General features: G+C 35.9%; 1 protein-coding gene across 1 annotated transcript in view; it reads left to right on the top strand.

Moving 5' to 3' along the window:
• LOC122403335 overlaps positions 1 to 16,459 on the top strand; it is a 101,980-nt gene that overhangs the window by 547 nt on the left and 84,974 nt on the right. The gene's annotated exons all lie outside the window — the stretch shown is intronic.

Genomic DNA, 16,459 nt, shown 5'->3' with positions numbered 1-16,459 from the left:
ATCCTACGCGCTTTCGAGAAAAAAATTCGAGTAGGTGCTGTTTTTTGGCGAAATTAAAAAATTTCAAATCGTTTTAAAAAAATTATTTTTGGTTGCAGGGATCAATTACAATCATTTTTGGTCATTACACATACCCTCGAAATTCTACGCACTTTCGAGAAAAAAATTCATCACCGAAAATTACATGTCTAACCATACCGTTGATATGTTTCACTGAAATTTCATGTGTATGTTTAAAACATCATAACTTCTGAACGGATTGGAGGATTTTAATGTTTCAAAAAGCAAACAACGCGTATTTTAGTGGAGAATATGTAGGAATTCCAAGAATATTTGAAAAGATGTTTCTTGACCCCGTAAAGTGAGAAAAACCCCATAAAAATGATACAATTTTCAAACAGCCATAACTCCTACAATAGTGAATATATTTCAATGAAATTTTTTTCTTAACTAGAGCTCATGGGCACCTGCCACAAAGTATTAAACAATTTTTCTATAAATATCTCAAAAAGTAGAAATATTGAAAATAGCGTCCATTTAAAATGAACAAGTAAAAGTTTTAAGTGTTTTGTTAATAGTAAAATTATAACTAGAGTTATTATTAATTTTTGTTAATAATAAAACTGATATTCCAATATCACTGATGGGTGGACACGTTTTCTACGGACTATTAAAATTCCAAGCCAGAAGTTTCATTAGTTTTTGAGGTATCCCTTCTGTAAGCTTGGAAAATCTTTCGATGAAAAGTTCAAAGTTTCTGATTGCCACTCTTTGCTGCAATAAAACGTTTTTTCAAACTTCCATAAATTGTTCAATTTATAAAATTTCGATTTAGCTCTCTCCCTCGATATTCTTAAAACGATAAATAAATAAAATCGATATTTAATTCGCGTAAAACGTGAAACTCGCGTCAGCGAAGATTAAAATTTGTTTATTTTTCATAAAACTATTTTCGATGGTTCGTTGAACTTTTTTCGATGGAAACATGACCTCTTTTGAACATTCAAAAAATTGTCTGTTTTATGTAGTTAAAAATAGTTCGAACGGGATCGCGTTTGAACTCTTTTTTATTGGAAAAGCCTCGTTAATCCATCAATAACACTTCAATGGGAATCTATTGAAAAATATGGGAATGAAAAATGTTTTTAACGAACGATTCTCTTTGTGCGTAATAAAAACTTTCGATTGTTGGCTATCGATCGTAAATAATTCAAGGTTTTTGTAACCATCATGTCACTTTCACTATTTATTAAAAAGAGATTTATTTCGTTTGTATAACTATTTCAATGTTACCATCTCTATTTATTATTTATTTCCCAAATATATTTTCTTATTTGTTCATTCAATTATGATGTTTTAAGTTTCTTCTCAGAATATCTTATTTGATACACTGTAATGTTTTACAGATTTACAAGATTATATTTGTTATTAATATTACGTGCTGACTTCTAAATTTTAGAATTTTTCTGCCGATGAAAACATATTTGCAATTATTTTTGTTTGGATTCTATATTGTCAACTTTGTCCTGTACCAATATTAAATTATTATTATAAATATCATGACATGAGAAAGATGAATAAATTAAATATAGCGTCGAGAAAAATTAACTATCTGTGACTGTACGAAAATTTTGATAGGACAAAAGCATAAATCATTCCTTATCTTCATAGCGAGTGGTTAGATATTGAATCGTGAGCAGTTACTATACAGAATGTCCCACTAATCATGGTACAATCGTGATCCTACATGAAAAAATAAATCGAAAATGTAGAATAATAAAATATAATGCTAAAGTTTTAAGATAATCGAATTAAAAAATTTGTCGGATATCTATGCGATTGAATACGATTTGTTTGACACGTCCGACCATCAATCACTATTTCTACTTGAACTGACGCCAAATCGTATTCTACTGCACATGTGTCCCAATGAATCTGCAAAATTGATTTTCTCGAAATTATAAAGCATTATATGAACAAATTATATTCCAGAATTTCGGTTAATTTTGTACCATGATTATTGAAAAACCCTGGATTGCCTTAGATCCGTGAAATGATTTAGATATCATACCACCGGTTGAAAGTTAAATAAGGAAGCCTCAGCCCCGAGATAAAAAGATTTATATCTTCCCATTTCCTATAATCACTTAGATTTTACCTTCTTCTACCTAGTCTAATATCTTTTTTGCTCGTAGTTTCGCTCGAGTGACTTTCAGTTTCAAGAAATACCTGTCGAAAGTAGATATTTTCAAATATTAGGGATAGAAAAAATAGTAATAGAAAAGTAGTTTATTTCTAAAGTTGGAACGATGTTTATATCAATGGCTAGGTCGATATCTGGGTTATTATCGATAGTATCAAAAATTTGTACGGAACAAAAAAGTTTCTTTATTCAATATCCAACAAATTTTGTCGTAAGCACTTCTCCTGTGAGAGTAAGCATAAGCGAGATATCGCGCATTTTATAATTTCCATATAACCGATATTTTAAGTTGGTTTACTTCAGGCTAGCAAACAAACGTACACAACCGAGTTTCATTACTAATTGTTTAGTACTCGCTTCCGTTGCGCAGGTGTACTACGATAAATAAACCTATCCCGTTCACAGGCAAACACGGAACAGAATGGCGAAGGTTTAATCAAAATCGGTTCGGTGGATTTTGAGTTAATCCAGAACGAACGAGCAAACAAACGGATAGATGAGCAGAAATTCTAAAAATGTCTAATCGTGTTTACACGCTCTATGGACTATACGTCCAAGTTGAAATTGCTTAGAAATTTCATACTCGCGACGTTATAATTTTATTTACATAACCGTGCTATAATTGTGCTCGAACGTGTATATTTTTCGTTGGTTACGATGAATGAACTCGTTGCATTGAAAAAGATCAAATAAATTCGGTGTTGCAAACCTGGACAATGCGTAACTGTAAACACAAAAGAGCAGGATGTGGTTCGTAACAAGATTTACCACATTAATTTTCACTCAAGTGCTCTCGTGTCCGATGAATTTTCATCTGGAAAACTCAGACCTGTTTGCAAGGGTGTTGTTTCAAGCTTTCAGCTTATTTTGTCCGCGAAGAATCATTTTTTTTTGTCAGCCAAACTGCCAATAACGGACTGTCGCGTATGTTGTCACTCAGAATTGAATGTCTATGATCACTTTTATAGGTCGTATAGCGCGGGCGTGAAATTCAATTTTACTGCCTTTAACGCAATGATTCCATGCGTCGGCTTTAATCAACAATAAAGAGTTTAGCGCCCAATAACCCGAAGCTACTCTCGCAAAAATAACGCACTTTCGTCTACATTCGTTTGGAATTTCTGCGATGAAATTGTCCAAACACATTGACTATAGTTACAGTTACAAAGTAATTTTTTTTTTTAGTGTGAACTTAAATAAACAATGTGTTAACCATTGAGACAAATTCTATCTTTTCCTAACTGTTCATGTTTTGAAAGTAAGAGTGCATTTTGCAGGTCTTCAGGAAGTTCTTACTGGTATCAATATATACAGTTTCGTTTAAACAAATATCTATAGTTTTCGAATTTCAAAAAATTAATATTTGTTTGTTGATATAAAATAAGACTGGTTTAATATTTCTCTACCGCCAGAAGTAAATTATTCAGACCTCGTATATGCAACAAAATAAAAAAGAGAAGTTTCGAACAAAGGAGTTAAGTATTTGCAGGAATTGCGGTGAAATGTGAGAGAGAAGAACCGTAAAAAAGTCAATGACATTACAAAATACGATCCGGGCAATTGAATTTGCCGGAAAAGTTTTGATGAGGTTTTGTAAAAAAAGAGGGGGAGTGCGATTCCTTGAATTCGTGGCGGAATGGGGAAGCAAGAAAATTCAACCGGTACGGAATGTTGGGTCAAGTAATTAGCTGATCTATTAGTCTGTACACTTTAAAGAGTAGGTCAACTATCCCACGATCTTGCTCGAGTGTTGATTAAATCGAATTGCAGAAATAAATATTCTACCGTGAATTGAAAGGAATGCTGAGAAATATATTTGATATTCTTTAGGGTTGGACCACTCTGGTTAAAATTATGCTAATGTACATATAGGGGTCGTCGTTTAGCCTCGAAACGTGGCACTTCCTTATGGGGTTAGTCTACGTCCAAAAAATTCCTCATTTTTCATTATTTATTTCTAAACGTCCTAAACACTTTTTTCGAGCAAAATTTTTCAGTCGAGGCAACCACATCAGAAATCAGTTTTTCAATTTTTCTTTAAACACAAATAAATTAAAAAATTTTTACAATGGAGTATTATCGGAATATTTAGTCAATAAAATATCCAGATATAGATACTTGTAGATGTCAGTGCTAGAAAATTTATTTTTTCGACTTTCGTGACAGTAATGGTCACCTAGTTTATACCTATAAATAAACGGAGGACAAAATTTTACCTAAAATAGAATAGGATAACTACAAATATAGTCGATAGTTTTGAATATAACGTATAAGAAATAAATTGATTCCATATAAAAGAGTTCTCCAGTATTATAAATATAATTTACACGAGTCTTGCTCGAACGAATCTTTAAATCACAATTAAAAACGGCAATAAAGAACGGTGTAAGTTTTATTCGTCGTTTTCGTCGACGAACGAAAAGTTCGTTAATTATTTAATTAGTAGACTTTCTGTTCGACGCATTCACCGTTAATCGGAAGATGAATATTAATTCTCCTGATTGATAGCCTGTTATTGGGGTATTGTCGCGGTATTCTTACAGAAATTTTAAAAAAGCGTATAATCGTTGCAGTAATTATGGCAGATGTTCCGTGTAAGGAATAACTTGCTCGACATTGTAAAGCTTGGCGACGATGTTGCACCGTGTGTCCTTTATCGATCATTCGCGAGCGTTTAATACGAGCACGTTAGATACCATGTAATTTACCAGAAGCAATGGCAAAACCGAAAGTGTCTGAATTAACCATAAAGTTCTTAATGTACCCGTTTAACGTGCTAACACGGACCGCCGAGTTTCGTCCCCCGTTACCTGTTTTAAGCACTTTCTAACCTATCCGATCTTTACCCAGAGCCAGCACCTTCTTTCTAGCGTCGGTATTTCATTAGCAGCGTTCCCTTTACACTTCTTTAACGCTTCTCGCAGATTTACCTTTTTCTTTTTTTTCCTCTTTTCGCCCGTTCAGGCATTAATCGTAACTTTCCTTATCGCTATCTGCCTTTTACGCGATAACTTTGTTCCCTGCAATTTGTACATCCGCGTTTCCAAGATGACTAAGTGTGATCGAGGGTGGCTCGTTTACCATGCAAATCGAAAGAAGTGTTTGAACGCGTAAATTACAGGCTCCACGGTAATACGCAATTAAGCGGGAGGCCCTCGTAAATTACGAGCAAATATATCTTGCGAACGAACCGCGCCAGTCTACTATAATATTTCCAGCGACAAAATAGTTGGCTCGATGTCGATTACCGCGGAGGACTCTTGACACGCGACCGTTATTGCTATCGAATTGCCGTCCCGTCCGTTAGGAATTGAACGCGACACTCGGTAATTTCGAGCGTCATACTTTAACGAGCGCATTACGAATCGTTATAAGACCTTTCGAACAGAAGCAGATACTTCTGGCTGCGAGTCGATGCGCACTTCACTTTAGTTTCGTTCGATCCTTCTCGTTTAATGAAGTCTGCTCGATCGTTTCGGTTTTGCCTTCGATTATCGTCTTTCGCCTTTATTTTGCGTTATCGACGCATCGACGACGACCTAACGTCACACCTTTTCGAGGCATAAATGCGCAATGTATTGTACAGGGTGCTTGGCCACCTCTGGGAAAAATTTTAATGGGAGATTCTAGAGGCCAAAATAAGACGAAAATCAAGAATATCTATCTCTTAATCGAGGTTTCGTTAAAGAGTTATTAAAAAATATCAAATCATTCTGGAAAAATTATTTTCGGCTGCGGGGGTCAATTACAATCATTTTTGGTGAACAGACGCACCCCCGAAATCCTATGCATTTATGAGAAAAAAATTCGAGTAGGTGGTCAAATCTTTCGATAAAATTAAAAAATTTCAAAGCATTCTGAAAAAATTATTTTCGGTTGCAGGGGTCAATTACAATCATTTTTGGTGAATACACATACCCCCGAAATCCTACGCAGTTGCGAAGAAAAAGTTCATCACCGAAAATTTCATGTCTGACCATACCATTGACATGTTTCACTGAACTTTCATGCGTATGTTTAAAACATCATAACTTCTGAACGGATTGGAGGATTTTAATGTTTCAAAAAGCAAACAACGCGTATTTTAGTGGAGAATATGTAGGAATTCCAAGAATACTCGGAAAGTTGTTCCTTGACCCCGTAGAGTGAGAAAACCCCCACAAAAATGATTCAATTTTCAAACAACTATAACTCCTGCAATAGTGAATATATTTCAATGAAATTTTTTTCTGAAGTAGAGCTCATGGGTACCTGAAACAAAGTATGAGGCAACTTTTCGATAGGGCGTCAAACAAAATTACTAAAAATCGAAAATGAATTTTTAAGAAAAATCGACAGTCAAAAAAAAAACGAAAATTTCAAATTGTTCTGGAAAAATTATTTTCGGTTGCGGGGGTCAATTATAGTAATTTTTGGTGAATAGACATACCCCCGAAATCCTACGCATTTCCGAGAAAAAAATTCGAGTAGATCGAACAATTTTTCGACAAAATTAAAATATTTCATATCGTTCTGGAAAAATTATTTTTAGTTGCGGTGGTCGATTGCAATCATTTTTGGTGAACAGACATACCCCCGAAATTCTACGCGTTTTCGAGAAAAAAATTCAGAAATGTGCCTAAATTTTAGATGAAAAAAAAAATTTCAAATCGTTCTGGAAAAATTATTTTCGATTGCTGGGGTCAATTACAATCATTTTTGGTCAATAGACATACTCTCGAAATCCTACGCATTTGCGAGAAAAAAATTCCATAGCGAAAATATAATTTCAGGCTCCTTGGCCAAGGAAAGAAGCTTACTTTCTGTTATTTATCCACAACTCACTCATTGCCAATATTACATTAATATAAAATAAGTAGACTACGGATATTTTAATTCTAAACAAATTACAGGATGCACTTAATATGCAAAAATATAAAAAACACTTAAAGCATGATACGAATTATTATATTCAGGGGTTAAGACAACACTCTACAAAGCTCCCATTTCATTAATCCTATTAATAAAAACAGGAATTTGCATAAAGATCCACAGTCTGGTAATAAGACTCTACTTGCTATCTATCTCAATTATAATCTATGTTCTTATTCTTTTTATACCTCTTTGCTTCATACTATCTCAAATCCCAGCCAAATACATTTTTCTAACAATGCGTCAAATTTGTTAGAACAAAATACAAAATTCATCCATTGAAACCTTCATTTCTAACAGTGTGTAAGATACTTGACGAAATAAGTTTTACCTTTACTTACTACTTTATTTTAATATTTTTATTTACTCATCAAAATCGGTGACTAACATTTCCAGTACGTTCCCTTTTTAGCGTAAATAAATTCTCGAGAAAATCCAACGTTCAGTGAAATAATCTCAAGGAAGTCATGGTGCGATCTTTTTTTTCGCAAAGTTGCAATAGTCCAAAACGATTTATAACGTTTCGAGCTTTGTGCCGTGGTGCTTATGGCAGCGTACAGGCGGCAGACATAAAATTTCGACGTACACGAGCGAGTGTAAATCATGTTCGCCGTTTAATGTACGAGCAGAGGCGCGAGGGTAAATATTTTCGACGGGGATACCGTACGCCATGGACAGACTCCGTAACAAACTGTGCCGTATGAGTACAATATAACATTTAAGCACGATAATAAAGCACAATGAGCTTCGTGCTCCGGTACACCATGAAATCTCACGGCACATAACTTTCGCGCTTCCACGCCAGGTGTTACTTCTGCTTATCTTATACATTGATCTATTTCCTCGACAGTCTTAACGCGCTGGTTGGACGCATCGCGGCGCAACGCCTTTAATTTCTTGATTTACTCTTGCAATACACACGAGACAAGAATACTGGGTAAGTCCCGTAACTAGGCCAGGCTCTGTTTTAACGAGGGAATCTTTTCTCAGATGTCCCTAATAACTGAAACGAGCGTTACTTCGATATTAGAAAAATAACGTCGGAATCCACCATAATTTGGGTGTAAATGAAAACAAGAATCTTTAAGAAAATTGAACTTAATCCCCCAAAAAGATTATCGTTCGATTGCTTTTCTTGAAATTATAACATTGAGTGTTCTAAGACTTAGTTTTTACTTGTCACACATTTCCATCAGACGCTTCTGTTAATGGTGGTGAAATAACAAGAGTATAAGATATAATTATGCAAAGAGAAATTATAGGTCTTTTGCTAAGATCATAGAATATTGTGAGCAATTCCCTAAGAAAGGGGATGGAAACTTAGGCACAAAAGCATCGTGTGGACGTTCGAAGTTTTCACCCATTGTCGTTGGGGGCTCTTTTAGGCGAAGTTTCGAAAACCGGGTTCAATAATTTGATAGATGGTCTGCGGCGTCGATTGTTTAATTTTGCTAAAACGAGTAGAGCTCGCGATGAAACACGAGGAACACTCGATGTTCGTGAAAGTTGGAAGCCTAGAGTCTCTGTATAGATTATTTTTTAATTTTAGTCCGTTTCAAGACTGTTTACAAAATGCTTTTTGGCGAGACTAGAAACGTTTAAGTTTATTCTATTCTTGTGAGAATTTTTGGTGCCTAAAACGGTGGTTGTTTCATAAAAATTCGCGGCATCCATCGCGTTACGTCGACTTCGCGAACTAATATTTCCTCCACCGCGGATGGCGGAGCAAAAGGGGCACGGGAAAAGGCAATTGTACGAATAAAATTTACATCCCTCTCTCGCGAGGAGGCCATTGAAGACAGTCTGAAACGCGGAAGACGTATTATAGCGCTTTTAAATTGTGAAAGTACTTCGCAGTCAAGCAGATACAAAGTAGTTTTGAGTCGAATACAGGTCACCGAGCCAAAGTTCCGATTTTCGCGCTGGAATACTGAGGCTCGAAGCCAAAGTCGAAGTTTATCGAGTGTAGGGACCGACAGCCCTTAGATTATCTGCTGGGCGCGGACCACGTGGATTTAAGCGCTATTTCAAAAGCGACAGCCATTTCGGAAACCAGGCTTACGAAGACGGAATCCATCCACGGCTCGAATGGCTCAATTCGTTAGAGTAGTCGTTCGGGCAAACAAAGGAATCGGTCCGGTAATCGAATCGAACCGAATCTTTTCTTCCCTAACAGATTCCCGGAGAATTTATAGAGCACGTCCGGCCGTCACTTTTGCGAATCTTTCGAAAGTAGTTAAATCGAGTTTGATCCTTTCGGGGCCGTTCGTTGTCTTTTGAATAAGCGAGACGATCGAGATTTCGTTCCGCGATCGTCAGAGGAGGAGAAGGGCAGAAACATTACGCAACGAGCGTTCCACGTTCTCCACTCGTTTATGTTTCCCACGAGATGTCACCGTTTCGTTGCTTGCACAATGATTTAACGGACACCCTGCATTTACTACATCGGTGTAACTCAATTTAATGTGGCTCGCGTGAGACGATAGTGGCAGAGTTGTTCAATTTAGCAACATAGGGAGATGTATCACTCATGCAAATTTCAGACGCACGCTTAAACCGCTGCAACGTACATCAGCTGCGAACAATTTACATAGAAAACAACGCTAACGAAATAGCTTGCGCGAATTCGATAGACGGTAAAATACCGTTTATTAACTGACTTTGTTCGAGAGAAATACAAATCTCTTTAATTATTTCAATGATAAGATGTGGATACTTGATAATAAAGAGCTCTTTTCGCTGCAGCGGACCAAAATGGCTGCTATAGAGCTAGGATATGGATTATAGCGGAGTTGGATAAAATTCACGAATAACGAATGAAAATTTCAGGTTCATTCGTAAACTAACTTCTTAGGTTTTATTTGTAAATTAGAATTTATCGTAATATAATACGATATAAATTTCTTTATTCGGTTAAGAAGTAAAACTGACAACTATAAATGTGTGTTATTATTAAATGAACATAAAACATTCCTACAAAATATATAATGAAATATTAATCGATAACTTTCAATAGACGACTTTGCAAATGTTAAATCCGTCAAATCTTTCAAGAACTGTAAATTAATTTTGTTTGCTTCATAATAAGTATTTATTACTATCTATTAGACACGAAGTATCGATACAAAATATTAATTGGTAGCTACATAATATATATTCCATCAAGGATTTAACAAATGCTAATTCTTTCAAATCTTTCCAAAACTGTAAATTAATTTTGTGCTTTCAGCCATTTAATAACTGTATCTAAACAATGCAGGACATTATCACTATATTCACCGCAGCATAAATGAGATTTGTTTACACTTCCGTACGTGGAAGTTCACATAACAAAAGTTGAACAGTATTTCATTGAATCAGTCATTGACGAAAATTTCCTTTCAATGAAGAATTCTATTTATAATCGAGATGGAGTATTTGTGCCCGGTTGGTTTGGTACAAACGACACTCAGCACTCGTTGTGTCGCGGCGCGAGCGAAAACGCGGCAAGTTCGTTAGAAGAAAAAAAAGAAAGCGCGTTAAGCGCGTCGAAAGTCTGCTTTTAGCGTAAAACGAGCACGACGGTATAGCAAAAAGAAACGATGGGGAGGTAAACTTGCGGGGTCTGTCGCGGGAGTTCATCAGTCTATCCGCTAAATATACTTATCCCGTACGCGGGTCGGCTCGATCTGCGTGCAGTTTCATATTCCGTATTTATGAGCATCTGCGAGTCCGCCTGCCGCGGGCAAACGTTCGTTTTGTTTGCTCAAGGAATTTCTGTCCGAAAGATAGTTTACACAGAGCCAGGTGGATGCGCGTGATACTGTACGGAATGCGGGGCGTTCGATAAATTTCGTGACCAGTGGGCGATAAAGTTTATGTATCGAGGTAAATGCGTATCCGCGCACGCGAGGCGAACGGGACCAACGCTTTTTGGATGAAAGCGAACTTAAAACGCGTGGAACGATTAATTCAAACCGATTCTAGAACGCTGATCGCTCGTAAACAGCCGTTTTTGTACGAAATAGTGTTGAACTTTTTGGAAGACGTCGAACTAATTTCTGCAGATTCTTTCTTTCTTTCTTTATTTATTTATTTTTTTATTTTAATTTTACTATTAATTTTTTATTTATTTATTTATTTATTTTAATTTTATTTTTTATTTTTTATTTTTTATTTATTTTTGTAGACGGGGAAAACCCATTGATCCTCGCCCATTTAGATTTATGCAAACTATTTTCTTTGGACAAGTAGAGTCTTTGTTTTTGATCAATTATTTTACGGTAGCTTTGTTAAATTAATGGCATTATTAAGTAGAAAATTTACTAATCGATAACACAGAAATATAGTTAGGAATCTTTTACTGGAATGGGAAATAATAAAATTCAGATTTGGGTCAAAGTAAAGGTATACAGGGTGTTCGGCCACCTCTAGCAAAAATTTTAATGAGCGATAGTAGAGGCCAAAATAAGACGAAAATCAAGAATACTAATTTGTTGGTGGAAGCTTCGTTAAAAAGTTATTAACGTTTAAAGTGCCGCTCTTACTGAATTTTTTTCTCGAAAATGCGCAAGATTTCGGGGGTATGTCTATTCACCAAAAATGACTGTAATTGAACCCTACAACCGAAAATAATTTTTCCACAACGATTTGCAATTTTTTAATTTTCTCGAATAATTTCACACCTTCTCTATTTTTTTTCTCGAAAGTGGGCAGGATTTCGTGGGTGTGTCTAATGACAAAAACTGATTGTAATTGACCCCCGCGACCGAAAATAATTTTTCCACAACGATTTGCAATTTTTTTTCTCCGTTGAAAAAAGGCACCTAATTGGATTTTCAGTAAGGAATTTTTTTCTCGAAAGTGCGTACGATTTCGGAGGTATGTGTAATGATAAAAAATGATTGTAATTGATCCCCGCAACCGAAAATAATTTTTTTAAAACGATTTGAAAAATTTTTTTTCGCCGAAAAATTTCAGCACCTACTCGATTTTTTTTCTCGAAAGTCGATAGGATTTCGGAGGCATGTGTACTCACCAAAAATGATTGTAGTTGACCCCCGCAACCGAAAATAATTTTTCCAGAACGATTTGAAATTTTTGAATTTAATTGTTAATAACTTTTTAACGAAGCTTCCATCAACAAATTAGTATTCTTGATTTTCGTCTTATTTTGGCCTCTACTACCGCTCATTAAAATTTTTGCTAGAGGTGGCCGAACACCCTGTATACAGACAACTGTCGTATAACACGGTAGTTACTGACAAATTTCGTGTTATATGGGATTAAATGTTTGTTAGAGCTATTAGAATGAAGTCGTGTCGTTGAGATACATAAACACATAACTTGACGACATCGATGGTAATAATGTTTTTTTAAATTTGAGAATAAATGGAATCGCGGTTTCGATGATTTTACTCGAAGTAAAAATCTCATATTTCATAATCCAACGATTCGAAGAAAAATAATTTGAGAAAATATTAACAATTTCTCTGATTGTCATTACCCCATTCTTCGAGTATTTACGCGAAAGAGTAAATTTTTTTGTTGCAATTTGCACTCGTGATTAGGCTAAAATAGCACACGACTTCCAATAGTTCCGACAGTTCGCGGAGAATGTGCCGGACTATAATCTGTGAGGTCCCATATTCAAATTCTTGGAATATTCATTTTACTTTTCTACTCTTTTTCGATATCGAATCTCTTCGCACGTCACGTCGAATTAGATTCCACATTTCTCATTAAAATATTCCAATACGAAAAAGTCAAATTCCGAAGAATGTCATTTTCTGGATGCTTGTTGCAATATATTTATGAATATTTGATATTTACAAAATGTATCATCAATTTTACAAAATACTGTCTCAAAGAAAGTCATGCATATGCAAGGTAACATAACGAAGCATCAATATCTAAAATAATATTCTAATCTGATCGGAAACTTTTTCCCGAGTATTATTTTAATTTTTTCGTATCATAATAAATACAAGTTTTTAAAGGATTTAGCAATTCCAGTCTAAATAAAAATTTCGATAAAAGATAAACAACCGTTAAATAAAAATTTAAATGTCAATCATAGAATGAAATATTTCACAACACTCAGATGAAATATAACAGTTCGAACAATTAAATGTCACGAGTAAATTGCCATATGTTACTTTCATTGTTTATTTATTAATTGGATAAAATTTTGCCAAACTCTGGTCGGTGGTATCTGAGTCTAACTGTTAAATAACGTTAAAAAAGACCTAAGACCTAAGTACCTAAAACCTAGTACCCAAGACTGACAGTTAAATAACGTTAAAAAAGTAAGGAAGAGGTTCTATAATTTTAAACTTTTTTGTAGCCCTGTACGAAGGTTAAAGGTTAAGGGTTTTATTCTTGGTGGAGTTGCATTAGACTTCAGTATCAAAAGTGACCCAAGAGGGAACTTCCTTACGCCTACTAGAGTCTGGTCTCTTAGACTCGATCCTTTATGGTCCGAATAACGATGAGAGGGCTAGTTATTCAGAATCCAGTACCATAGACGAGGTATACAAGTAGACCTTACACCTTATGGACTTTCGTGGCCCAATTTGACTGTCATATCGACCTAAAAATTCAGATGAAATACATATAGTTTTTTTAATATCAACAAAAAACACTGTGCTAATTGTCTGATAATGGGGGAACGTCCAATTAACTCGGACAGCTACCTTATTCAATATTTCTTTAAAGTCGATTTAAAAATATTGAGCAATGAGAAAAAAATCAATATGGCGCTAACGAAGGCATTCAAAAGTGATTTAGTGATTTCACATGGTCAATATTCGCTCAAAATCATTTTGTACTTTGTTACTTATTTAATATATATTGTTTAATAGTTCTGTTCACAAGTCGTTAGAAGCACTTGTCGAACGCATAAAATGATCGAATAAATATTGTTTCGAACAAACTAAAGAAACTATAAAAGTATATTTCTTCCGTGCTTCTATTTCAAGTTATTTTCGTAACTTTCGGTACGGAGTGACAGTTTGTTAGTATATTCAAAAATAAAAAGGTGTTGGACGAATGTTGATAGGTCATTTTTTCTTTACGACACGCCGCGCTGTTAGAAAATGTGTTCTGTCAAGAGGAATGAACGCGAACCTCGAACGAATACGAGAATTAAATGCGCTGGAAACGCGGCCAAAATGCATGAGAACCCGTCGAAGAAAAATTTATGTCGACGTTTGATTTGTATCAGGTCAGTCATAAATTCGTGTACATTTTCAGGTTTTAATTCAGATATATCGCGGACCCATTCTGTACGTTTCGCGCCTTTCATTCTGACGCGACTGTTTTTCCGTTCGAAGGTGCAGAGTATCTCATATTATTTTTCTCTAATTTTGTTAACTCTGTATTATATAATATCGAGTTTAATTTATAGAAAATATATATATTAGAACTCATGACGAGTGTAGCTAGTTATTATGCAATTTTCTATAAATTAAACTCGATATTATATAATACAGAGTAATCCCTGGATCGTTTTAACATGTTCATTTTGATCCAAATCTGAATTTGATTTCTTCACTGTTTTTGTAAATTCTCTATTTATTATTATCGTTACACTATCCACATGCGTGGAATCCGTGTTTGTAATAAGTTTATAGAAGAAATGAATCATTAAATTATGGGATTCTTATAAAAATGTCGTCCATTGTGTTCAAAGTCGGTACAGTGAGCGGGTTTGTGATACGAACGTGATTTGTTCGCTATGTTTGAGGATTAGGCCTTCAAGACATTTTTATTTGATAAATTGGGATATGGTCATTAACACGTGACTGCCAGACCAAACCCCTAAAATTGAAAGGAAAATTAAATTTTGTTTTCAGACAATTGGAAACTAGCATACCAAGAATTTGTCATGGAATTAATTTTCACAGACTCATTAAAATTCAAGGGCTCCACCTAGCTTTATTTTCTTTTACATCTAATCTTGAGAATTAATTTTTTTAACTCCTTGGTGAAAAGTCGTGTCACCCATATGTGGGTGACGTGGCAGTCAATGTGTTAAGGAATCTCCAAACTTCACACTTGGAATCCTTGGGGCTCTTCCTTGCCTCAATAGCGATTGACTCAATAGAGTTGGGCATTTCCCAAAAGTTAATAACAATGCAGCGTTCTCGCTCACTCCTGCATGGTCTACCTGGACATGGGCAGGGTGGGCGAAAATGTTGTAAATTGTTAGGAACCGCCCTGCTCAGGTGACGACGATGAGGATTGGCTTGATCATTCCTCCCTCCGATAGGCAATGTTCCTCGTTACCACCTTGGCAGGGGAAAAATCAGGACGGAGTGGCAGATTAATTTCGACAGAGTAACATCTTCAATAGTTAGTCTCCGCAAGAAGTCATTTCTGCGTATCAGAAGCAACAACTTCTGAGGGTCAAGGTACAGTTTAGGAGCACAGAGTGGCTGTGTAATACGCAACGACTACGAGCAACATTTGTAAACGATTCGAATATTTGTTCGTGGCTGAAACAATCGTTATATAAGTTTATAGAAGAAATGAATCTGTAAATCGTGGGATTCTTCCATTGTGTAGACCCAAGAAGAGCAGCAGGGTTGAACAGATTAACCTAACAAGCGGATAACAGAGAGAAACGAAAGATATCGTGGCTTACGAGCCGATTTGATGTCCATTTCGAAAAATGTTTTGAGTGTGTTAACGTTTGACATCGCTGACGCGAAGCACGACGAGTTCATCGCGGTGTATTTCGCAGAAACGTCCCGACGGGACGCTTCGAAACGTTTCCCTCTTGCATTACAAAGTCGTGCCACGGCACGGGAAATAAATTTGCACGACCTCGCGGTGTAGTTGCATCACCGTCAGCCAAGTTATGGTAAAACAAACGGTTCAGCCCACCCTTGGTGTTTTATTTCCACTTTAGCGGGCATTGAAGCAAAGTTCGTAGTTAAATTGCCTCGAAAGATGCTTAGCGCATGGGAGTTTAGGAATATTGCAGTTGCTTAAGCCCAGAAGTATCTCATTTTCCAAGTTTTCAGTAATAACGGCACCTTATAGTCATTATTTATCGTGACCAGGCCATTCCGGCCGCGGGGATAATTCTCTTTTTTCCCCCTCTTCTCGGGAACGAAGATCGATTTTAGTTCGATACGCTTCTAAAAGCGATCCGGAAGATCCGGGGCGTCGAGGCGTGAGAAAAATAAAATGTATAGCGTAATCCGTCGAAGCGACGTGATTATTTTTATTGACATGTTAATATTGGCAACTCGAATCAATATTGACGGAAACATCGGCGGTATACTTCGTTCGTGGACGTCGATTGTGCTTGCATGCACGTCGTATTTTTCCTGTATTTTTTCTACAATTTAACGCGAA

Source organism: Colletes gigas, unplaced genomic scaffold, assembly GCF_013123115.1.
Source record: "Colletes gigas isolate AHSC1104 unplaced genomic scaffold, ASM1312311v1 Colletes_gigas_Sc00049, whole genome shotgun sequence".
Lineage (NCBI taxonomy): Eukaryota > Metazoa > Arthropoda > Insecta > Hymenoptera > Colletidae > Colletes > Colletes gigas.
Note: the sequence above shows the minus strand (reverse complement) of the source record. Positions and strands in the feature narration are given on the sequence as shown.